At 37.9% G+C, this 25,605-nt stretch overlaps 1 long non-coding RNA gene and 4 other non-coding genes across 6 annotated transcripts in view; 3 read left to right on the top strand and 2 right to left on the bottom strand.

The window, feature by feature from the left end:
* LOC135209587 (uncharacterized) overlaps window positions 1–25,605 on the top strand; it is a 701,429-nt gene that overhangs the window by 123,165 nt on the left and 552,659 nt on the right. The window lies entirely within an intron of this gene.
* Window positions 9,290–9,361, top strand: Trnak-cuu (transfer RNA lysine (anticodon CUU)). The gene has a single exon. It is a non-coding gene; the product is annotated as a tRNA-Lys (tRNA).
* On the bottom strand, window positions 21,911–21,983 carry Trnak-cuu (transfer RNA lysine (anticodon CUU)). Its single transcript has one exon. It is a non-coding gene; the product is annotated as a tRNA-Lys (tRNA).
* Window positions 24,634–24,706, bottom strand: Trnak-cuu (transfer RNA lysine (anticodon CUU)). The gene has a single exon. It is a non-coding gene; the product is annotated as a tRNA-Lys (tRNA).
* On the top strand, window positions 25,166–25,238 carry Trnak-cuu (transfer RNA lysine (anticodon CUU)). Its single transcript has one exon. It is a non-coding gene; the product is annotated as a tRNA-Lys (tRNA).

The raw sequence follows: 25,605 nt of genomic DNA, 5'->3' as shown, positions 1-25,605 counted from the left end.
TTCACTTCTGCACTAAGTAACCTCATTTACAATTGTTTGCTAACATCGTTTTAAAATCCTTACCGTCATTTCACTGTTCACGGGGACCTAGTAATCTTACATAAAGTTAACGTAAATCTCAAGTAGAGTAAATCACAAGAATTGTTAACGTAAAACGCGTCGTTGTAAAATTCATATTGAAACGCAAATCATTTCGTAAGCGCGAGCCGCTACATTAACGTAAAAATCGTTCACCACGAGCGCGTTATCATTTTCATAAAACGTTATCTAAAAGCAATTCTTTCATTAAAAACGTTAACGTAAGTAAATCATTTAACGCAAGTTGCGTCATATTAAACTAACATTAGTAGTTCAATTCAAATATAGGAGTTCATTCATATATCATTTTCACCCTCTCCGAGAGGAGAGAGAGAGAGAGAGAAAACCAGAACACAGTATCACGAAGCCAAGAGTACTACATCTTACCATTAATTATAGCATGCCGAAATAACAATTTTCGGTCTCTTTGTGTCTTTCATTTACACAGCGTGATACGTACGCGCATGTGTCCATTGCAGTTTGCAAACATTTATTTATTTCATTTACCGAGTACTTCAGCGAGGGACTGAGCATTTTCAATTATCATTACCTGTCGTTGCCCGAGTGGTCTTTTTCATTTTTTATCACAAAAGACTTGCGTATACCGCAAGCACAATTCGCACAGTGTGCCACGCCAATTCATTACTTCCAGACAGGGAAGTCGTTACCAGTTTAGGACTGGCCACCACCAGTGCACGTCAGGTCTTACCATTTTACAGTGCCACTAATTCTTGAACACTGTCCATCGACTGGCTGCTGAAGTACTCCACCTTTTAACTTTCTGTCCTCCACTATTACACTCTGCCATGAGCAGTGCCATTTCACTTCAGTATATTTAAGTATACTGCAGGTAGTGTCCGGGACACACCAGCACGATACCAGTGCTCCAAGGAACGCCTCCATAAGTGCCATTGCACCTGTACAGGCCGTACAGGTAGCCATTAAACCTGCGTGTCCGTCCTTACGGAACCGCCCAAGTAATTAGTGTGTCCGTGTACAAGGGTCAGTGATCCTTCGGAACACTCAACAAAGGGAACGCCTCCCGAAGCGCCGCAATACCAGCCCTAAGTGCTGACAAACCTGCGTGTCCGTCCTTACTTGAACGCCCAATTCATTAATGTCCGTGTACAAGGGTCAGTGATCCTTCGGACCAATCAAGGGAACGCCTCCCGAAGTGCCGCAATACCAGCACTACTAGTGCTGCCCAAGGAACGCCTCCTCATAAGTGCCGCGCACCTGTACAGACGTACAGGTAGCCCTATACCTGCGTGTCCGTCCTTACGGAACGTCCAATTCATTAAAGTATCCGCCATTTTGGTTTGGATCACTGAACCAAGGAACGCCTCCTCATAAGTGCCGTGCACCTGTATTGGACCTACAGGTAGCCCATTCCAAACGTCTCCCAAGTTTGGGTGGGAACGCCCGTAAGTGTGACGTACACAGCACACTTCATTCGATTTTTTCACCTCAGCAGAAGGTGCCATTCACATAAAGTGCCACCGAGCACCCAGTCTTTTCACTTTTTCATTACACATTGCAGAAACCCCATTTCCAAGTGAGTGCCACTTTCCACAGTAGGCACTCCTATTCCATTCAGTACCCTTTCCTGGCCATTATTTTCATTTTCTTCTTGAGCCTCTACTGTAGCCTAAGGGAAATGTCTTCCCCTGCTTCCCGTGACTTCTTTGCCGTAGAGCTCGAGAGGCTCCGAGTCCTCATAACTCCTGGGCAAGGAGGCCGGTTACACTGGACCAGCCCTAGACCAGTGGATAAAGGCGCAGCAGGCTGCCGCGCGCTGCAAGAAAAGGAAGAAAAACCCAGGGAAAACCAGAGAAAAAGCCGGAGAAGCCGAGAAGAAAAGCCAGAGAAGCAGAAAGGAAGGAACGGCAAAGGGAAGAGGAGCGAAAGCATGAGCTCGCTCTCAAGGAGAAGGAACTCTACATCAAGCGGGAGAAGGCCGTAAGGAGAGTTATCCTAGCCTCAAGCCACTCCTGCCAGCTTCCAGCCCTGCACCCACTGTCTCTCTTAGTCCGCGTCTCTGGTCAGCCTGACATCCTTTCGATTTGCGAGCCTGGTCTTGATCCAGTGCCCGAGAAGAGAAAAAAAATTTCTTCTGCACCATCTCAGCCTCTTTAACCCTTTTACCGCCTACCTCCTCCCTTTTGGAAGAGGTAAGCCCACCAGTTAACCCCGGACTTGCTTCCGAGGATGATTCAACGGAGGTTTCCTTAACCTCCCCACGTCACATCACTGCCAGAGAGGACTCTTCACCTGTGCCAGAAACACACTGCCAGCCTTGGTGACTCCGCAGATTCGCAACCTGTGGGGCCATCTCGGCCTTATCATCCAGTGCCACGGAAGAGGTTCTGGAACGTTCTGCCGAGACTGTGCCGCAAGGGTCACATGTCTGCAAATTACGGAGGGTGCGCGAACCACAATATTCCGGCCCATCGCAATGGCCGTCACCATCCTTCTTCTCTAGGACCCCAGCTAAGGCCCCTATAACCAGTCGCACCCCTCCAAAGCCATTATCAGCCAAGCCACGTCAGAGCCTACGACGACTCTGGCGCTCAAATCTCCCTGATACGGGAAGAAGACAGAATTCCCCCGAAGGGGCAAAACCGTCGATAGACGTTCATTTAAATCACCATCGAAGGTATCAACCATTTCAAGCTGATCCTTCCGACTGTTTCAATTGAGGGTCACCAGACCTCATTTTTCCAGAATTTGTACCCTTGCAGTTGCAAGCTACATTCCAGGAGGTTACGACCTCCTCCTAGGGCAAGACATGAAGTCTCCCTCGCATTCCAAAAAGCCTAGGGGTCCTAAACCCCCCCCTCCCACAACAAATCACTCCAAGGCAAGGAGTCATCAAAATTCTACTTCCTCTAGGAAGTATGTCCACCAACAGTCTCCCCCGTTACCAAGGAGGGAGATTGACCATTCGCAGTTCCGTTGCAAAACCTGTAACGTAATAGGGCACTCTACTAATTGGCCTAGGTGCCCTAGCAAACTACCAGCAGCGGACACTGTCCATTTTCCACAAGGCCTAGCCTTCAACAAGAGACAGGAGCCTCTGTTTCCCATTTCCAAGGGCACGCTGAGAGGTATTGCACCTCCGGTACCCGTCACAGGTCCAGTCGACCTCAACTCTCTGCCAGTGCCACTTGGCAGCACTGAGCAGCATGAAGCCAAGTTCTCCCGTCCAGCCTGGACGTAGAGCCACCACCGAAACTTGACCTCTGCGCCTGGCCCCGAGCTAGCGCCGGCGCCTAACCTTATCAAGGATCCTCCTACAGGAGATCCTCCAACAGGCATGGAGCTTACCACAGCCCATGGCCAATCACTAGTTCCTTCTTCTTCATCCTTACCTCTGTCGCCCGAGGATGAACCTCCGGCAGACCTTACCTTTGTACCTCCTCTGGAAAACCAGGAACTGCCCGACCAGGAGTCAGCCTGGAGTTTTCCACCTCTACGACGGTTGCTGCAGAGACCGAAGTAGGGTGTTCTCCTGAAATCCTTCAGGCTACCGCTGCCTCAGCTCCTGCCGGCGTTTCTGGCCTTTCCCCAGAGTCGGTGCCTCCGTCTACTCCTAGGACTGGTATAGCCAGGTCCTGGAGGAATAAGAAGAAGAAGAAGGGACGTCATTAACATATTAACAAAAGAGCCACATGCTCTCCTTGACACCTGTGCCCAAGGTACAGTGTCGCATTCAATTGCAGAGTGATCCTGGCACCTACCCAGAGAAGGTAGCCAGCCCGATCCCTGCCAGTAGCACTAACCCTCTAACCCCTAGAAATTGTAATACTAACCCTCACTTAAATATAATTACCTCATTGCATTTCCCTCCTGGTAAATTAACCACTCATCATCCCCAGCGCATCATTACCTCTCATTATGTATTTTACCAGTTCCGTCGCTGAACTACTGCTGTGCGTACCACACCACTGGAATGATTGCGTCTTCATTTAACTGTATGAGTAGGTTAGGCTAATGATTTAGTACCAGGGCATTAGGTTAGTAGCAAGTAGAATTTTCAAGTAACTTATCTAGGGGTAGAGTAGACTGTCGTCACAAGACAAACCTGTAGTTATTTATTAGGCTAGACTACATCACTATATTAAGTTAGTACACTTCGCATTTGCCTATAAGTTAGGTAGGCCATTGTAGTCAGCCGTAATCGCTGCTCAAAAAACTTCAAGTTAGAGTAGGAGGACTGGGTGTTGGCGAGGCGATCAACTTATTTAAGCCAAGACCTTCACGCCCGAAAGGGAGTGAATGCCTTCTTAACAGGGGAAGCTGCTAACGTAATTAGAAGCCCCTCGCCTTCCCAGCAGTGTTTTAGTTATAATTTAATTATAAAAGTAGCAGCCATGCTGTCTCCTGAAGCTACTGTTGTTGGGAGAGTGGGTATGTCATAGACTGATATTTCCGGTCTGACGGAAGCTTAGGGTAAGAGAGGCAGGTCAGAGTAGCTAGGCTTCGAGATGGATTTTAGGGACTTCTACAATAAGACCTATTTTCCTTCCCAATTTGCTGGCGTTGTGTTTACCACCTTTCAGGCAATGCTCGAGGCGATTTTGGAAGCCCCGTGATTCGAAACCACCCAGTATCGCTCTCAGTCGGCCGCGAGGCTGATCTCGGACAGAGGTCAAATTGCCAGCCTCCCAAAATTAGGCCTACCCACGTCGTGCTGGGTGGACACGAACCCAGACCTGAACAGAGGTCAGGCCGCATTCTTCTACAAGGATACTCAGAAAATATTGCATAAAGGTACGTCTGAAAGTGTAAACTTCAACCCAGCACCTTTTACTACCATACGACTCTTGCTAAATTCATTTTCAATTCTTATTTTACCCCTTCTACATCAGAAGCCCTTTGTCCTCATCGGGCCACGTGCTCCCTTTGTGACTTGTTAAAAAAGACCTAGTTTCGTGCATACCTCAGTGAACCATTCGAGTTTACCTTCCCCAATGTTAGAGAAATTAATCAGCCTTAATCAAAGCAAGAAGTCATGTTTTTTTCCTTTTATGTCGTTTAATCTGGGATTCTTTTCCAGATTCCATGAGTCACGTGCCGCCGTCTCTCTGCTGGCAAGTGTGCATTAACCCAAGTGAATGAAACCAGCTTGAATTGAATGAGACTATAAGCCCCAACGTGGGGGCCAATATCATTTAACTTTTCTCCAGGCCCAGCACGGGCCTTTTTGTAAATAAATAGTTTAAAGTAACGAGCTGAGTTTTTCTGGCGACCTTCCCCCTAAAGAAAGTTTACGGTAAGTTCAAGCAATTCCCTCTTGAAATCCCTAAATTACTTTCGTTTACGTATCTAGTCTCTCACAAGGCCCTATATACGTAAAAATATATATATATATATATATATATATAATATATATATATATATATATATATATATATGGAGTTAGCATAAAACCTTCATGGGGCAAAAAAAAAAACAAACTATGAAAATTCGTAAACAGCCCAGTTATTCCAAAATGGTTCTAATCCGGTTAAGTATTTTAACACACACACACACACACACACATATATATATATATATATATATATATATATATATATAATATATATTATATATGATATTATATAGGGCTATGGTATTAAGTATCATCGTTTGTTACGGAAGAAGTACAGTTCCGGCCCATAGGGAACATCAAATTGCGGTTTAATTAAAAAATCAATCACATACAAAAGGTAGCAATACATGGCTTGTACATACTGCCAGCATTTTATATATATATATATATATAATATATATATACTATATATATATATGTGTATGATATATATATATATATATGTGTGTGTGTGTGTGTATATATATATATATACATATACATATACAATATAACCTCCAGGGGATGTCCATTGATACAACGATTAAAACATCAATTTATTCTAAGAAAACGTTTCGCACATGAAATTCTCTGTCATCATCAGTCCCTGTGAAAAGATAAAGACACATTTATAAATAACAAACAATAAAAGTGTAAACAGGAATTCACATTTATTAAAAATAGTCTTAGAATTACATAAAAGAACAAAGTAAAAATGAAAAAACAGGTTAAAAAGAGACTGCTAAAACACCAACCGTTCATTGTGAGGAGAGAAGATGGAATGAACTACGACAAGTTAAAAGTAACGACTTCAACTATGTCAGGTACAGAGTTGCTGAGGACGTGTTACTGTTAAGAGAGGGAACAAGCCTCTTGATGTTTAGAATGACCACTCCCTTACCCTTGTCTGGTTTACATATGATTATGTCCTCTCGTTTCTTCAAATTCAATAGTACTCTCAAAGCAGCAGGTCTAAAAAAAGGTGTCCAATTGGGTTTTAGATGAACAAATGTTTTATGGACCTGCTGATTTGAGAGTACTATTGAATTTGAAGAAACGAGAGGACATACTCATATGTAAACCAGACAAGGGTAAGGGAGTGGTCATTCTAAACATCAAGAGGCTTGTTCCCTCTCTTAACAGTAACACGTCCTCAGCAACTCTGTACCTCCTGGCATAGTTGAAGTCGTTACTTTTAACTTGTCGTAGTTCATTCCATCTTCTCTCCTCACAATGAACGGTTGGTGTTTTAGCAGTCTCTTTTTAACCTGTTTTTTCATTTTTACTTTGTTCTTTTATGTAATTTTAAGACTATTTTTAAATATATGTGAATTCCTGTTTACACTTTTATTGTTGTTATTTATAAATGTGTCTTATCTTTCACAGACTGATGATGCACAGAGAATTTCATGTGGCGAGACGTTTCTTAGAATAAATTGATGTTTTAATCGTTGTATCATGGACATCCCCCTGGAGGTTTTATATGTGTATTTACTGACCTTGATATACTATATATATATATATATAATTATATATATATATATATATATATATATATAATGCTGTCAATATTTACAAGCCATGTATTGCTACCTTTTGTATGTGATTGATTTTTTAAGTAAACCGCAATTTGATGTTTCCTAAGCCGAAGCCATTATTGGTGCATTGTTTATGCCTGAACTGTACTTCTTCCGTAACAAACGATGATACTACCACAGCCCGGTTAGAAAAAACAAATTGTTGTTTATCACAGATAAGGCAGTAAACAAAAGATGGCGAACAGGAAGTCAAGCATTTTTGTGTTGTTCAGAGGGACGTTTTAGTGTATAACATATTACAAAGATAAGGAAGTGTATTATATACAGTATTTGCGTGTATAAGTGTGTTTGTATATCCAGTATCCCATTTATAGCTGTAAGAGAAAGGGAATGTGGGTGGGGAGGGATTTGAGGGTATTATTCATATTTGCAATGATTAGTTACTTAGGGGGTGGTTAATTATGTACGCTATATTACATATAATTTTTTTACATGGTGTAACTGTTATTACATTAGTTTACATTCTGTTAATTGTTCTTATTGACTGTTATCTTCTGAAGTATTTGGGTGGGGATTGTTTCGGCAATGACCTTCACTTTGTGTATACAACGTAAAACGTCAAACAAAGGCATCCTATCCGTTTCGACCTGTCCCTGCCACGCGCATTCACTCACCCACCCACCCACACACATTCGCACTAGATGTAGCGTGCTTGCACACACACACACACACATGACGAAATGAAGAAACATGCAAATAAATAGTTTACAGGTTGTAAACCACGATTATCGATAGCCGCGTAGAATCTGGGGGACTCAAGACTACGAGAAACCAGTGCACCCAAATTCCACTATTCCCTGGACTCCTGCTATCATTCCCCAGTAGTCTTTAATCCTCCAGACTCTCGATGAACTGTTTATTTGTACGTTTCTTTATTTCGTTATGTTCAGCACAGATTATTAAACATTGTGTACGTATATTATATGTATATATATAATATATAATTAATATGTATATATATATATATATATATATATATATATATATATATATATATATATATATATATATATATATATATATGTGTGTGTGTGTGTGTATACACACGTACACAATGATTAATAACATATATATTATATATATATATATATATATATATATATATGTATGTATATATATACACATGTACAAGCAAATGAGCCAATTTACAGCAGAAAGAATTTCTAGTTTAACATTAAAGTGGAACAATCAAGATTTTATCAAATGTCATCAAGGACTCACATGAGATGACATGCAAAGGGCATGAAGTAATGAAAATATTCCTAGAGGATTGTCTCAACTTATAAAAAAAACTGCACTTACCAAAGACTCCTTGAAACGGAAAAAACTGGTCTTGGCTAGGAAAAATAAATAAGAAGAAAAAAATGAATCACCTCCTAAGTGATCACATCATAACCTGTTCTTTTCCATTGCCATTATCATCACCATTACTGACTCCGCTCCACAATGGGAAAATTTGTCACATAAGCACATTCATGCACAAGAACTTCTGGTATATTGATAAAACTATCCTCATCACATCTCCTTATTTATGACTCATTAACAAATATGCCACACCCAAACACTCATCAGTTACGTATGAATGGCAAAAGTCTAGCCTTTTAAGTTGTAATGATTTTAAAAAGTCCCCCCTCTCCCACCTATTCATGTGTTCTAATTATGGGACCCCACTGCAAAAATGTTACGCCCAACGTGGGGCTCGAATCCAGGACTCCGGGATTAAGTCTCGTACTCTACCGACTGAGCTAGCCGGCTTTGAAAGCTGATTATGGGACACCAATAGCAAGTTTTTGGAACTTAGCTATCAACATTATTAAAAACATTTTTGCATTTATTTTTGGACTGCTTGTAAAATTTATTAAAAAAATTTACTATTATAACCATTTTGCCTCACTAGCTGGAGGGAATAATAAGGTTAACAAATATTTTTGAGGAAAAAAATTTTACTTCTTAATCCCCAAAATTCCTCCAGTTCATGTGGCATGACTGAAATTGCTTTGTTAAAGTTTCTTACACTGGCAGCAAATGGTGATAAAAAGCAAAAAGATTTAAAACATGTTTGAGTACTCTTTGTAAGATTTATATATATATATATATATATATAATCTATATATATATATATATATATATATATATATATATATATATATATATATATATATATATATAATATATATATATATATATATATGAAAAACTGGGCATTGGCAATACTGTCTACTAGATGTTGGGTAATCTGATGTCACAAACCGTCTTTAAAGCCCGGCTAGCTCAGTCGGTAGAGCACGAGACTCTTAATCTCGGGGTCGTGGGTTCGAGCCCACGTTGGGCGTAAAAATTTTGGCAGTGGTGCTACAATCTTTATAAAAAAAATAAAAAAAAAAACACACACACACACACAAGACACAAGGAGATTGATTTTAATTAATTATTTTACAAAAGAAAAAGGTGAAACTTTAGCAGATATGCATTCTTTCAGTATATGCTCCCATTTACATGCTCTCCTCCCCGTTTACCTATTCCTAACTTGCTTTTTTCTATTTTATTAAACTTATTTTTATAAGGCTGACAGAAAATCAATGGCACTGCTAGTTTTTACCGATATTTCATACACTATCATTCAATAATAATCAGCGACTTTAATCTTCCCTAAAATTTTAACATCAGTTTTTATTTGACGGCAATCTTCTTTTTAGTGGCGATGACAAAATTTTTTGAATGGCTGTTTCAACAGCCGCAAAAAGGTCCTCATACAATAATGTGTTTAACGACTTATAACACTTTGGCAAACAAAAAAGCATAATGGCATGTCGTCCGTTAATTAGATTCTATAAATTATCAGCTGGAGACACGGAGTATCGATCCCTGTACCTGTCACATGCTACATCCCCCATACATTGCTTCTCCCAAGAACTCTTGGGTAATACTTGGCGCTCTGGCACAGAAGATGACATGCCAGTTGAAAAAAAGTGCTACTCCTAATTGATATTTTCTTCACTATATATAAATAAAAGTAAAAGAAAAAGTGGGCCTCGACCTATTAAAAAAACAATGGCTCTGTCACTTGAAACGGAGAGTATGAGAAAGAGACAATAGAGGCAATAAGAAAATATTGAAGCTCAAACCCATTCTGCTCTAATCAAAATAAACTCAAGTTTCCTGCAAGAATTTTGTAAATAATTCTCTACCACTACTGAAGATACTGTACGTATGCTCTTATTATAAGCACTATAAATATTAAATCAAAATCAGTCATAAAGAAAACTATATCTCAAATATAACTTCATAAATTTATCCAAACAACCAAAATAATAATTCCCTAAATCGGGGAACGTAAGGCCGCTATTTCCCTTTCACTTACTGGAACAACACAGGACAATATATTCTATCCTGAAATAAGGTCATTTACACATTTTGACATTCATTGCTTGCTTAAAGCTGCCGAGAGCCTCGTCTGCCTTCAGCATTTCGGATTAAAAGCGAAATGAGCTTTGGGCTCAATGGCTGAATAACTAAACGGAAGTTGCTGAGGTGACGCGGCTTAGCGTTATATTGCTTCCTTGAATGGAGATGGAGTTACCCATTTTTTATGCACTTTAATAACAGCCAAGGACCTGTCTGCGCCAGAATATTAACATGTAGACATGAATATGCAAATAGAGAGAAGAGAGAGAGAGAGAAGAGAGAGAAGGTGGGGGAGATTTGTTTTTTTATGCTGTTTGCGCCAAAGGAAAACCATTTACCTTCCTCTTAAATAAGTTTGTTAGATCAAGGCAGCTTGAAAAAAGCATACTCCCCCACTGCCTCACAAACACCTTTATGTCATTTCCAGTATATCATCCAAAATAACAGAAGATTCGAAGCCACGACTACATTGAACTGGCAATTTACCATTCACTAATCGTTCAGTGTAAAGAAGGTTGGCGAATAATTCACCTGTACCATTCAGACCAACAGCTGATGTAGCATCATCTAAATGTTGGTCTGTTTCTATTGCCATAATCACGTGACTCCTGAGACTAAAACGAGCCAAATCATGGCAGACTTTAGCGTGGGAACACAAATCACAATAACGCTGGAATTACAAAAAGCTCTAAGGACGCCAACCAAAAAAAATGAAAAAAGAAATAAAACTATGAAGATTACACAAATAACCTACAATACCTATAATCTAGCTAACAATGGTTGAGATTTTCCTATAATTAGGGACATTAACCACGTTTCCCATCTTGCCAGAGGAGGTACTTAACCATAATCCAAAAAGGTACACTATCACACTAACTCATAGGTTAGAAATGGACATGGGTAAAAAATGGATAGGAGGAAAAATTTATGGAGGGATAAAAATGGACAGGGGGGGATAAAAATAGACAGGGGGTAAATTTGGAAATGTAAAACATAAACAGAGGTAAAACTGGATATACGTAAAGATGGGCAGGGTTATAAGTGGACTAAGGTAAAAATGGAAAAGGGTAAAAATGAATGAATTAATTATTGGCACTTGCTGGCATCAGGTACTAATTAATCAATTTATGGACGGAGGGGTAAAATGTGACGAGGGGTAAAAGATGGACACGGGGTAAAAAATGGACAGGGGGTAAAATTAGACGGGTAAAAATGGACGGGGTAAAATGGATAGGGGTAAAATGGACAATGGTAAAAATGGATAAGGGTAAAATTGAACTGGAGGGTAAAAAAGTAGAGAGGGTAAAAATGGATAGGGGTAAAAATAGATGGGTAAAAATTGGACGGGGAAAATGTATAGGGGGTAAATATGGAAGGGGTAAAATTGATAAGGGTAAAATGGATAGGGGGTAAAAGGCAGGAGGCAAAAAAGGAAAAGGAGGTAAAAATAGAACAGGGGAAAAAATGGAAAAAACAGGGGGTAAACATGGACAGGGGGTCAAAAATGGACAGGGGGCAAAAATGGACTGGAGGTAAAAAAGGTACGGATAGGGGTAAAAATGGAGGAGGGGGAACATAAAGACTGGGTAAAATTGGACAGGGGAAATAAAAATATGGTAAAATTGACAGGGGAAAAAGGGCATTAAAAAAGGTGGACAGGGGCGGGGGTAAAATGGACAGGGGGTATGGTTTCAAAAGGGTATTAAAAGGGGCATAGATATGGGGGTAAAAATAGGACATGAGGGTAAAAACTATATAGGGGGATAAAATGGATAGGGGGGTAAAAATTAGGATGGGGATACCAATAGAACAGGGGGTAAAAATGGAACAGGGGGTAAAAATGGACAGAGGGTAAAAATGGATGGAGGGTAAAAATGGGGTAAAAATGGACAGGGAGTAAAAAATTGATATGGGTAAAATTAGACAGGGGATTAAAATTAGACAGGGGTTAAAATAGAACAGGGGTTGGAAAAATGGACGGGGGCTAAAAAATTGATAGGGGGTTAAAATGGACCGGGGGTTAAAAATGGATAGAGGTAAAAAGGGAACAGGTTACAATGGATAGGGGGTTAAAAATTGATAGAGGTTAAAACAAAATGGACATGGATGAAAAATAGAAAGGGGTAAAAAGGCAAGCTAAAAAAGGACAGGGGCACAAATGGACAGGTGGTAAAAATGGATAGGAGATAAATTAGGGAGGAGGCATAATTGGACGGGATAAAAAATGGACGGGGGGTTGGGTTAAAATGGACAGAAGGAAAAATGGGACAGAAGTGAAATTGGCCAGGGGTAAAAATGGATGGTGGGTAAAAATGGATAGTGTACAATTGGACAGCGGGTAAAATTAGACATGGGGTAAAATGGGCAGAGGAAACTGGGATGGAGGTACTAATGGAACGGGGTAAAAACTTTGACAGGAGGTAAAAATGGATAATGTAAAAATGAAGTGAGGTAAAAATGGACAATGGCAAATGGGCAGGGAGTATAATGGACAGAGGGTAAAATTGGACAGGGGTAAAAATGGGACAGGGGGTAAATATGAAAGGGGTAAAAATGGAGAAGGGGTAAAATTGAGATGGGGTAAATATGAAAAGGGGGTAAAAATGGATTGGTGATAAAAAAGGATCAGTTAAAATGGATCGGGGTAAAAATGGATAAGGGGAAAGATGGAGTGGAGCAAAAATGGACAGGGGTAAAAATGGACAGAGGGTAAAAATGGATAGGGGGTAAAATAGATAGGGGTAAGAATGGGTAAGGGGTAAAAAATAGACAGGGGGTAAAAATGGGTAAATGGTAAAAATGGACAGGGAGTAAATTGGTTAGGGGGTAAAAATGGATAGGGGGTAAAAATGCATCAGGGGTAAAAATCGAGTGGGTTAAAAATGGGTAGGGGTAAACATGGATAGGGGTAAAAATAGATAAAAATGGATAGGAGTGAAAATGGATAGAGGTAAAAATTGAGTGAGGTAAAAATGGATAGGGGTAAGAATGAATAAGGGTATAATGGATAGGGGGTAAATATGGGTAGGGGTAAAATTGGTTAGGGGTAAAAATGGACAAGTGGTAAGAATGAATAGGGGTAAAAATGGACATGGGGCAAAAATGGACAAGGGGTAATAATGGACAGGGGGTAATAATGGAATGGGGTACAAATGGACAGGGAGTAAAATGGATTGATTCATTGATTGATTGATGCAAAAAAAAGTACCATGGCATCCCAACAACTTAGGTCATCGACGGGAATAAAATGGACAAGGGGTTAAAATGGAATGGGGTAAAAATGAACAGGGGGTAAAAATGGATTGGGGTGAAAAAGGACACGGGGTAAAAATGGATACGGGTGAGAATTGACAGGGAGTGAGAATTGACAGGGGGTAAAAATGGATAGGGGTGAGATTGACAGGGGGTAAAAATGGATAGGGGTGAGAATTGACAGGGGGTAAAAATGGATATGGTTGAGAATTGACAGGGGGTGAAAAATGGATAGGGGTGAGAAGTTGACAGGGGGTAAAATGGATAGGGGTGGAGAATTAACAGGGGGTAAAAATGGATAGGGGTGAGAATTAACAGGGGGTAAAATGGATAGGGGTGAGAATTGACGGGGGGTAAAAATGGATAGGGGTGAGAATAGACACGGGGTAAAAATAGAGTGGGTTAAAAATGTAAAACGAATATGCAGAAAAATAGAAGTTTACTGAGAAAACCCCAAATATAAATCTGAAACAATCCGAATAATACGAAAACATCATCATACAGGGGATTATAATAATCCAGGTATATTGACAACTAGTGTGCAAACCACTCTTTACCTTGCATATACCCACCCTGACCAGGGCCAGCTTTCGTTAGTCCAATATGGTAGGCAGAGAGATAGATGTACTATTTTAATCAGGTTTTATGGGGAAATGAGTAGGGTTGCATCGGTCAAAAGGACTAATATCTATTTGAGCAATTGTCACGTATAGGCTGAATATATTTCATTGATAAACGTGTGTACAGACATATTATATATAACAGATTTACATGAAAATTCTGTAATTAAGTACTTATTTATAAAATATGTAGGTTTAAAACAGTGATATAATAGTTTTTACATAAAAGGAAAGATGGTGAGTATCAAAACAGTTTGTCCTATAGCGTGAATGTTCAACTCATCTTCAACACCCGGATGGTATACGAGAATTCCCCATACCGTAATACAGGGGGTGCCGGGGGGGCCGAGACGGGACATTCTGACCAATATCAGGGTCAGTTTATATATTTACTTATTAGTACTATTATATATATAATAGTAATATATAATATAAATATAATAATATTATATATATATATATATTATATATATATATATGCGTTGTGTGGTAGTGTGGTGTGTGTGTGTGTGTGTTGTCTATGTGTGTGTGTGTGTGTGTGTGTGTGTGTGTATACACGTACACAATGATTAATAATCATATATATATATATATATATATATGTTATATATATATATATATATATGTATGTAAATAATATATACACATGTACACAATGGTTAATAATCTGTGTTGAACATATGAAATGAAGAAACGTACAAATAAATAGTTCACCAAGAATTTTTGCGCACATCATCTGAAATATTGGAATATCTAGTCATCTGCTCTTCAGACAGAGACATCGACTGCCGTGATGAAAATTACGATTTTTATGATAACGAAGTTATGGATGAGGAAAAGCAATGTCTCATCCGATCCTATTGCTTGACGTAAATAAAAGTGTCATCCAGTGACGAGACGCACACTTCATCAAATTATTTTTCATTCATTTGCCGACTGGATGGCATGAATTCATTTTATTTTCGTATTGTATAAAAGATATAACCGAAAGAAACGTATACATAGAAACGTCACTAAAAGTCCTGGAAATAATAGTGCTATAATTTATTACTGACTCCTTAAAATGAATACTAGCTGACAATTTTTCTAGTCTGTTGCGGCATGCAATCCATTTCGCCAAGGCTCTTTGCCTAAAGATACCTACACACCCACAAACATTCACGCAAAACCCTAAACACGCAAGAATACACACAGGCATATACATATGTATATATATATAATATATTATATATATATATATATATATATATATATATATATATAACATCATATATATATATATATATATATATATATATATATATATATATATATATACATACATACATACCTATATCATATATATATAGTATATATATCTATATATATATATATAATATATACTACATATATATATATATATATATATATATATATTACACATATTATATATATATATATAATATATATATATATATATATATATATATATATATATGTATATGCGAATATCACAGAAAAGGATAGTCGGAAATCCAAGCGCTTTCGTCTTTAGTAAAGAGAAAAGCGCTTGGATTTCTGACTATTATTTTCCTGTGGTATTCGCTTATTTAATGAAGTCACGTGCATCTACTGTGATTTTTTTAAGCATACATACATATCTATATACAATTATATATATATGATATATATATATATATATTTATCATATATATATACATATATATTATATATACATATATATATATATATATATATATATATATATATATATATACATACATACTATACATACACACACACATATATATATATGTATATATATATATATATATATGATATATATATATATCTATATATTACACACACACATATATATATATATAATATATATATATTTATATATATATTATTTCCAGACCTTTTAGTGACGTTTTACGTTGTATACGTTTCTTTCAGTTATATCTTTAATACATTACGAAAATAAAATGAAATTCATGCTATCTAGTCGACGATGAATTAAAATATTCGATGAAGTTTGCATCTCGTCACTAGATGACACTTTCATTTACGTTAAGCAATAGGAATTGGATGAGACGTTGCTTTCCTCATCCATAACTTCGTTATCATAAATATCGTAATTTTCATCACGGCAGTCGATGTCTTTGTCCGAAGAGCAGATAAGATATTTCAGTATTTCAGATGAGTGTGCCTAAAAAACGTTTTTTGACAAAGGTGTCATTAGAAATGGCTGATTATTGATTACACACACACACACACACACACACACACACACACACACACACACACATATATATATATATATATATATATATATATATATATATAAATAATATAAAACTGACCCTGATATGGTCAGAATGTCCCCTCTCCCCCCCCCGGCCACCCCCTGTATTACGTATGGAATTCTCTACCTCGTGTTGAAGATGGAAGTGAGACATTCACCTATAGGTACACTGTTTTGATACTCACATCTTTCCTTTTATGTAAAAACTATTATATCACTGTTTAACCTACATATTTTATAATAAGTACTTAATTACAGAATTTTCATGTAATCTGTATATATAATATGTCTGTACACACGTTATCAATGAAATATATTCAGCTATACGTGACAATTGCTCAAATAGATATTAGTCCTTTTGACCGATGCAACCCTACTCATTTCCCCATAAACCTGATTAAAATAGTACATCTATTCCTCTCTCTGCCTACCATATTGACTAACGAAAGCTGGCCCTGGTCAGGGTGGGTATATGCAAGGTAAAGAGTGGTTTGCACACTAGTTGTCAATATACCTGGATTATTATAATCCCCTGTATGATGATGTTTTCGTATTATTCGGATTGTTTCAGATTTATATTTTGGGGTTTTCTCAGTAAACTTCTATTTTTCTGCATATTCGTTTTACATTTTTAACCCACTCTATTTTTACCCCGTGTCTATTCTCACCCCTATCCATTTTTACCCCCCGTCAATTCTCACCCCTATCCATTTTACCCCCTGTTAATTCTCACCCCTATCCATTTTTACCCCCTGTTAATTCTCACCCCTATCCATTTTTACCCCCTGTTAATTCTCACCCCTATCCATTTTTACCCCCTGTCAATTCTCACCCCTATCCATTTTTACCCCCTGTCAATTCTCACCCCTATCCATTTTTACCCCCTGTCAATTCTCACCCCTATCCATTTTTACCCCCTGTCAATTCTCACTCCCTGTCAATTCTCACCCGTATCCATTTTTACCCCGTGTCCTTTTTCACCCCAATCCATTTTTACCCCCTGTTTTCCCATTTTTTACCCCGATTCCCTTTTTTTAATTTAAAAAACCCCGTTGTGCCCATTTTATTCCCTCGTCGATGACCTAAGTTGTTTGTTTGGGGAATCGCCCATGGTACTTTTTTTTGCATCAATCAATCAATGAATCAATCCATTTTACTCCCTGTCCATTTGTACCCCATTCCATTATTACCCCCTGTCCATTATTACCCCTTGTCCATTTTTGCCCCATGTCCATTTTTACCCCTATTCATTCTTACCACTTGTCCATTTTTACCCCTAACCAATTTTACCCCTACCCATATTTACCCCCTATCCATTTATACCCTTATTCATTCTTACCCCCTATCCATTTTTACCTCACTCAATTTTTACCTCTATCCATTTTCACTCCTATCCATTTTTATCTATTTTTACCCCTATCCATGTTTACCCCTACCCATTTTTAACCCACTCGATTTTTACCCCTGATGCATTTTTACCCCCTATCCATTTTTACCCCCTAACCAATTTACTCCCTGTCCATTTTTACCATTTACCCATTTTTACCCCCTGTCTATTTTTTACCCCTTACCCACCATTCCCTTACCCCTTTTTATCCCTATTTTAACCCCCTAGTTCCGCATTTTTACCCTCTGTCCATTTTTACCCCTGTCCATTTTTGCTCCACTCCATCTTTCCCCTTATCCATTTTTACCCCGATCCATTTTAACTGATCCTTTTTTATCACCAATCCATTTTTACCCCCTTTTCATATTTACCCCATCTCAATTTTACCCCTTCTCCATTTTTACCCCTTTCATATTTACCCCCTGTCCATTTTTACCCCCTGTCCAATTTTACCCTCTGTCCATTATACTCCCTGCCCAATTTGCCATTGTCCATTTTTACCTCACTTCATTTTTACCCTTATCCATTTTTACCTCCTGTCAAATTTTACCCCGTCCATTAGTACCTCCATCCCATGTTTCCTCTGCCCATTTTTACCCCATGTCTAATTTTACCCGCTGTCCAATTGTACACTATCCATTTTTACCCCACCATCCATTTTTACCCCCTGGCCAATTTCACTTCTGTCCATTTTTCCTTCTGTCCATTTTAACCCCCGTCCATTTTTATCCCGTCCAATTATGCCTCCCTAATTTATCTCCCTATCCATTTTTACCACCTGTCCATTTGTGCCCCTGTCCTTTTTTAGCTTGCCTTTTTACCCCCTTTCTATTTTCATCCATGTCCATTTTAACCTCCTATCAATTTTTACCCCCTATCCATTGTAACCTGTTCCCTTTTTACCTCTATCCATTTTTACCCCCGGTCCATTTTAACCCCCTATCAATTTTTAGCCCCCGTCCATTTTTAACCCCCTGTTCTATTTTAACCCCTGTCTAATTTTAACCCCTGTCTAATTTTACCCCATATCAATTTTTACTCCCTGTCCATTTTTACCCCATTTTTACCCTCCATCCATTTTTACCCTCTGTCCATTTTTACCCCCTGTCCATTTTTACCCCCTGTTCTATTGTATCCCCATCCTATTTTACCCCCTATCCAATTTTATCCCCTATCTATTTTACCTCATGTCCTATTTTACCCCCTATCTATTTTTGCCCCTTTATTTTTACCCCTGAACAATTTTACCCCCTGTCCATTTTAACCCGCTGTCCAATTTATTCCCTGTCCATTTTTACCCCCAGTCAAAATTTTCCCTCTGTCCATTTTTAACCCCTATCCAATTTTACCTCCAGTCCATTTTTGCCCCCTGTCCATTTTTGCCCCCTGTCCCATGTTTACCCCCTGTCCATTTTTCCCCCTGTCTATTTTTACCTCCTTTCCTTTTTTGCCTCCTGCCCTTTTTACCCCCTATCCAATTTTACCCCTTATCAATTTTACCCCCTTTCCATATTTACCCCCTATACATTTTCCCCTGTCCAATTTTACCCATCTATTTTTACCCCCTATCCATTTTTACCCTCTCTACTTTTTTACCCTCCAGTTCAATTTTACCCTTATCCATTTTTACCATTGTCCATTTTACCCCTATCCATTTTTACCCCGTCCATTTTTACCCGTCTAATTTTACCCCCTGTCCATTTTTACCCCGTGTCCATCTTTACCCCTCGTCACATTTTACCCCCTGTCCATAAATTGATTAATTAGTACCTGATGCCAGCAAGTGCCAATTAATTAATTCATTCATTTTTACCCTTTTCCATTTTTACCTTAGTCCACTTATAACCCTGCCCATCTTTACGTATATCCAGTTTTACCTCTGTTTATGTTTACATTTCCAAATTTACCCCCTGTCTATTTTTATCCCCCCCTGTCCATTTTTATCCCTCCATAAATTTTTCCTCCTATCCATTTTTACCCATGTCCATTTCTAACCTATGAGTTAGTGTTGATAGTGTACCTTTTTGGATTATGGTTAAGTACCTCCTCTGGCAAGATGGGAAACGTGTTAATGTCCCTAATTATAGGAAAATCTCAACCATTGTTAGCTAGATTATAGGTATTGTAGGTTATTTGTGTAATCTTCATAGTTTTATTTCTTTTTCATTTTTTTTGGTTGGCGTCCTTAGAGCTTTTTTGTAATTCCAGCGTTATTGTGATTTGTGTTCCACGCTAAAGTCTGCCATGATTTGGCTCGTTTTAGTCCTCAGGAGTCACGTGATTATTGGCCATAGAACAGACCAACATTTAGATGATGCTACATCAGCTGTTGGTCTGAATGGTACAGGTGAATTATTCGCCAACCTTCTTTACACTGGGGAACGATTAGTGAATGGTAAATTGCCAGTTCAATGTAGTCGTGGCTTCGAATCTTCTGTTATTTTGGATGATATACTGGAAATGACATAAAGGTGTTTGTGAGGCAGTGGGGAGTATGCTTTTTCAAGCTGCCTTGATCTAACAAACTTATTTAAGAGGAAGGTAAATGTTTCCTTTGGCGCAAACAGCATAAAAACAAATCTCCCCCCACCTTCTCTCTCTCTCTCTCTCTCTCTCTCTCTATTTGCATATTCATGTCTACATGTTAATATTCTGGCGCAGACAGGTCCTTGGCTGTTATTAAAGTGGCATAAAAATGGTAACTCCATCTCCATTCAAGGAAGCAATATAACGCTAAGCCGCGTCACCTCAGCAACTTCCGTTTAGTTATTCAGCCATTGAGCCCAAAGCTCATTTCGCTTTTAATCCGAAATGCTGAAGGCAGACGAGGCTCTCGGCAGCTTTAAGCAAGCAATGAATGTCAAAATGTGTAAATGACCTTATTTCAGGATAGAATATATTGTCCTGTGTTGTTCCAGTAAGTGAAAGGGAAATAGCGGCCTTACGTTCCCCGATTTAGGGAATTATTATTTTGGTTGTTTGGATAAATTTATGAAGTTATATTTGAGATATAGTTTTCTTTATGACTGATTTTGATTTAATATTTATAGTGCTTATAATAAGAGCATACGTACAGTATCTTCAGTAGTGGTAGAGAATTATTTACAAAATTCTTGCAGGAAACTTGAGTTTATTTTGATTAGAGCAGAATGGGTTGAGCTTCAATATTTTCTTATTGCCTCTATTGTCTCTTTCTCATACTCTCCGTTTCAAGTGACAGAGCCATTGTTTTTTTAATAGGTCGAGGCCCACTTTTTCTTTTACTTTTATTTATATATAGTGAAGAAAATATCAATTAGGAGTAGCACTTTTTTTCAACTGGCATGTCATCTTCTGTGCCAGAGCGCCAAGTATTACCCAAGAGTTCTTGGGAGAAGCAATGTATGGGGGATGTAGCATGTGACAGGTACAGGGATCGATACTCCGTGTCTCCAGCTGATAATTTATAGAATCTAATTAACGGAAAGACATGCATTATGCTTTGCCAAAGTGTTATAAGTCGTTAAACACATTATTGTATGAGGACCTTTTTGCGGCTGTTGAAACAGCCATTCAAAATTTGTCATCGCCACTAAAAAGAAGATTGCCGTCAAATAACTGATGTTAAAATTTTAGGGAAGATTAAAGTCGCTGATTATTATTGAAATGATAGTGTATGAAATATCGGTAAAAACTAGCAGTGCCATTGATTTTCTGTCAGCCTTATAAAAATAAGTTTAATAAAATAGAAAAAAGCAAGTTAGGAATAGGTAAACGGGGAGGAGAGCATGTAAATGGGAGCATATACTGAAAGAATGCATATCTGCTAAAGTTTCACCTTTTCTTTTGTAAATAATTAAAAAAAATCAATCTCCTTGTGTCTTGTGTGTGTGTGTGTGTTTTTTTTTTTTTTTTTTTTATAAAGATTGTAGCACCACTGCCAAAATTTTACGCCCAACGTGGGGCTCGAACCCACGACCCCGAGATTAAGAGTCTCGTGCTCTACCGACTGAGCTAGCCGGGCTTAAAGACGGTTTGTGACATCAGATTACCCAACATCTAGTAGACAGTATTGCCAATGCCCAGTTTTCATATATATATATATATATATATATATATATATATATATATATATATATATATATATATATATATATATATATATATATATATATATTATATATATATATAAATCTTACAAAGAGTACTCAACATGTTTTAAATCTTTTTGCTTTTTATCACCATTTGCTGCCAGTGTAAGAAACTTTAACAAAGCAATTTCAGTCATGCCACATGAACTGGAGGAATTTTGGGATTAAGAAGTAAAATTTTTCTCCTCAAAAATATTTGTTAACCTTATTATTCCCTCCAGCTAGTGAGGCAAAATGGTTATAATAGTAAATTTTTTTAATAAATTTACAAGCAGTCCAAAAATAAATGCAAAATGTTTTAATAATGTTGATAGCTAAGTTCCAAAAACTTGCTATTGGTGTCCCATAATCAGCTTTCAAAGCCGGCTAGCTCAGTCGGTAGAGTACGAGACTTAATCCCGGAGTCCTGGATTCGAGCCCCACGTTGGGCGTAACATTTTTGCAGTGGGGTCCCATAATTAGAACACATGAATAGGTGGGAGAGGGACTTTTTAAAATCATTTACAAATTAAAAGGCTAGACTTTTGCCATTCATACGTAACTGATGAGTGTTTGGGTGTTGGCATATTTGTTAATGAGTCATAAATAAGAGATGTGATGAGGATAGTTTTATCAATATACCAGAAGTTCTTGTGCATGAATGTGCTTATGTACAAATTTTCCCATTGTGGAGCGGAGTCAGTAATGGTGATGATAATGGCAATGGAAAAGAACAGGTTATGATGTGATCACTTAGGAGGTGATTCATTTTTTCTTCTTATTTATTTTTCCTAGCCAAGACCCAGTTTTTTCCGTTTCAAGGAGTCTTTGGTAAGTGCAGTTTTTTTTATAAGTTGAGACAATCCTCTAGGAATATTTCATTACTTCATGCCCTTTGCATGTCATCTCATGTGAGTCCTTGATGACATTTGATAAAATCTTGATTGTTCCACTTTAATGTTAAACTAGAAATTCTTTCTGCTGTAAATTGGCTCATTTGCTTCACTTTTTATGGGAAAGGAAGTTTTCCACTCCCGAAAGTGAGGGATTTGTCTTGCTTAGTCTGCACATTGAGAAAATTGCTGTTACTGTAGGGGAAGAGGCTGGAGGTGATAGTGGTGGCATGGAGCCTTTCTGCTCATTGATAGTATTGTGAATCAATTAAACTTTCGAAATCATTCGGTATCAGTTCGGAGTTGAAGAGCAAAATTATAAAGTATCTGGAAAGTTCATTAATAAATTGAGGGCATCTTCATCGTGTTGCGATTCAGTCGTATTATTTGTTATGCGAAAATATGGAATTAACACATTCTGCATTTTGTGAATAGATCATGTAAACTTTAGTACTTTCATGATTAAAATAAGGGTAATATTGGTTATTAACGTGTTAATATAGATTCTTTGCCTCATTGCAGTAATGCGAAATAATGGCTTTATGAAAGTCGTGGGTCAGATCAGGTTGATCTTAGAAGTGGGAAGGGGGGAATTCGACGGCGTTGACTTGCAATACTTTTATGATATATTTTCCTTGCATGTTCTGTATTTTCTTGAATATTTTGTTCCCTGTATAGTTTATGTTCATTGTAAGACTGATTGATGTAAAAAACACTTTACACATGCTCTATCAGTTTTGATTCACACCTTTGTAACTTCCAAGCAGAAATAATGTCTACTCTCAATTTCTTTTCTCCTTCCTTAATACTAATAAACCTTTTCATTTCTGTAGTTCTTTAGATCCCACACCTTACTCTAAGAATGGCTTCATTTTTTATTCATTATAGTTGTTGATTTATTTGTTGTATGTGGTTTTATATTTACGAAAATCATCTATAAGGTACTCAGCCAGGTAATAATAACTGTAAGGGTATGTAGCTCAAATGGTAGAGCACTCGCTTAGCATGTGAGAGGTACGGGGATCGATACCCCGCATCTCCAGGTAATAGTTTGTAGCCACTAATTAATGGGAAGATGTGTACTATTCTGTGCAAAAGTGTGGTGAGGAATCACAATCGAGTGAAGTATTTTACTCCAACACATTCCTTTTTTGGGGGTTGAGGGGGAAGACTTGTGCGTGGGTACAAGTTTAGCAGCTGTTGAAACAGCTTTGCTAAACTTATAATCGTTATTATACAGAAAATTGCAGTCAAACAGTTAGTTGGTGAAATTTAAACTTTTATTTTAATGACAGAAATTCTAAGGGGGGAATAAGTTGCTGTTTATATTACAATTGTAAAGAGAGCCAGCCAAAAAAATAAAGCTGTATATTTGGTTGATATATACTGACAATCTTTTTAAAGATAAGTAATTTAAAAAGGAAAATAGCCTGTGATGAGTATGTAAATGGGGAGGAGAGCTTAAAGGATTATATATGTGACAAGAGCATGGAATAGAAATGTATTATCAGACACTCATCAAGAAATATGTTAACAATGAATCTCAAATGTTATTCAGATCTGACTAAAGTTTCGTCTCTCTTGTTATTGGTATACTAAAGTGATTAATATAGTAATATGTGTTCTTTATGGCACCACTGCCAAAACATGACGCCCAACGTGGGGCTCGAACCCACGACCCCGAGATTAAGAGTCTCGTGCTCTACCGACTGAGCTAGCCGGGCCTAGAAGCCCATTGTGGACACCCAGTAAGTCTGCAAATAAGCAGTATTACCAATGCCAAATCTTCCGATATAAGTTGATAACATTACTCAACATATTTAAGGCAATGTTTTCATTCAATGCCATGAATTTGTGTTGTTCTTCATAACTATTTCAGCCTTGCCTGAACTGCCAGGGGGAAATATGAAGTTTCTTACCTCTTCAGGATATCATATTTTAAGGAAAGGTTACAGACTTAGAACAAAATTACAGTCACACAGCGATGTGTTGTATCCTCATATTACATCTAGCTACTGAAGGAAGGCTTACATTAGTTGGATAACTTCATATATTTACGAGGTGAGATTAAAGATAGAAAAAAAGTTAAATAACATATCTGTTGTAAATTATAGACATGAAAACTTGGCATTGGCAATACTGCATAATGGCTGAATACTGCAGAGCCACGAGGTTATCATGTAGCCCGGCTAGCTCAGTCGGTAGAGCACGAGACTCTTAATCTCGGGGTCGTGGGTTCGAGCCCCACGTTGGGCGTGATGTTTTGGCAGAGGCACCTTTATGTAATTAATGAAGGATGGAGACTGATGTTTCAATGGTTATTTAAAAAAAAAAAAAAAAAAAAAATCATATCTATACCAGGATCCGATGAAAAGCTAAGTATGCCAATGAATGAATTCACTGGTTCTGAAGTGGAATCATGAATAAAAATCCTAGGCATTGGAAAACTCCAGGTTGTGATGGAATCACTGGAGAGATGATTCATTCATTATTCACTTTTTTTCTATTCAAGACCTAATATTTATTTTTTATTCGTTTTCAGCAGTAAGTCAATCAGTTAGAAGCATTTCGTTACTTCTTACCAGCTTTCATGTCATCTCGTGGTAAAGGAAGCTTTGCATTC

Source organism: Macrobrachium nipponense, chromosome 11, assembly GCF_015104395.2.
Source record: "Macrobrachium nipponense isolate FS-2020 chromosome 11, ASM1510439v2, whole genome shotgun sequence".
Taxonomy (NCBI): domain Eukaryota; kingdom Metazoa; phylum Arthropoda; class Malacostraca; order Decapoda; family Palaemonidae; genus Macrobrachium; species Macrobrachium nipponense.
This window is presented reverse-complemented; position numbering and strand designations above follow the sequence as displayed.